We start from the raw sequence: 1377 nt of genomic DNA, 5'->3' as shown, positions 1-1377 counted from the left end.
TATATATATATATATGTGTACGCATATACATTTTCTCTTTTCTGGTTTGATACGAAGACAAACTCACTTTCGGTATGTTACACAAACTATTAGAAATGTGAATTAATTTTTAATTTTTCAAATTAATTTTTTCTGATAGAGTATTAGCAGAAACTTTTATTTATAACATTACTATGGATAATATTATACAAAAGTATATATAAAGTATAAGTAGTTTCAATATAAAGCGTTAAACATGCATAACGTTATAATGTATAAATTTCAATACTTTAGGAATAAAACATTTTGTTCATATTTAAGATTAAATTTAATGGCCAACATTACTTTATAACATCAAACGTACCTTGTCAGTGTACGCACTAGAATGAAACGCATATTACAATAAAAATGCGATGAGTGCGCATGCGCGGCCATCGATCGAGTTTCTCTATGCGAATGTTTTTTCATGGAATAAAAACATCTGCTAAATTTCTTTGAATGTAATTAAATCGATCGATCATGTTTTTCTTATAAAACAGTGATGAATTATAAGTACTTTATTTTGTCACATTATTGCATTTCGCTTTGCAAACTAAGTATATTAAGCAATTGAAGTTATAATTTAGTAAAAGAGAAAAACTGAAATATTTTCAATCAATTGTTAGTTTACGTCCTAAGAATAGGACGGAAAAAAAGAATAGATAATTTCTTATTTTTCACGATCAAATGTACTTCAGTGTTTACAAAGATGATTTGCCTTGAGACGAAACACTTCAGGCTCAATAGATTTCTTTTGCTCGCCATTGGTTTATGGCCTCACCAGAGATCGAAACTTGCTCAAATTCAATTTATCGTACTTTTCACTATTTTAACAACTTTTATTGTATTTCAGGTGGTATTAAGTAATTTTTCATAAGAAACAATATTTAACAGACTAGAATTCGAAACTTATTAATCACGCTAAGGAATTATTCATTTAATATGAAATTTTCAACAGAATTATTTATTTGCAGTTTACAACGTTTTTAACTTCAAAATGCACTGCAGATCTCATTATGAATGTTCTGTCTTCCGCATTTTTATTCATTTGCTATGCGATTAAATATCATTCGTTTTGGGTTAACGCCAATACTGTAAGTTAAATATTTATTATACAGTTTCCAGACAAATATTTGTGGTAAATAAATCTTCAAACATGACATCTATTTAAATATTTTATATGAAAATTGCATAAAATATTATTGATGTAATAGATGAGAGTTTCACTAGAACAACTTCAGCATATTTGCAACAAAATAAAAAATAAAAACGAAATTGCTATTATAGAAAAGTATGGCCGTATAGGAAAACATCAAACGAGAACAATTACGAGTAAATATATATATGCTTACATTTTAA

This window comes from Atta colombica, unplaced genomic scaffold (genome assembly GCF_001594045.1).
Source record: "Atta colombica isolate Treedump-2 unplaced genomic scaffold, Acol1.0 scaffold27, whole genome shotgun sequence".
Taxonomy (NCBI): Eukaryota; Metazoa; Arthropoda; class Insecta; order Hymenoptera; family Formicidae; genus Atta; species Atta colombica.
This window is presented reverse-complemented; position numbering follows the sequence as displayed.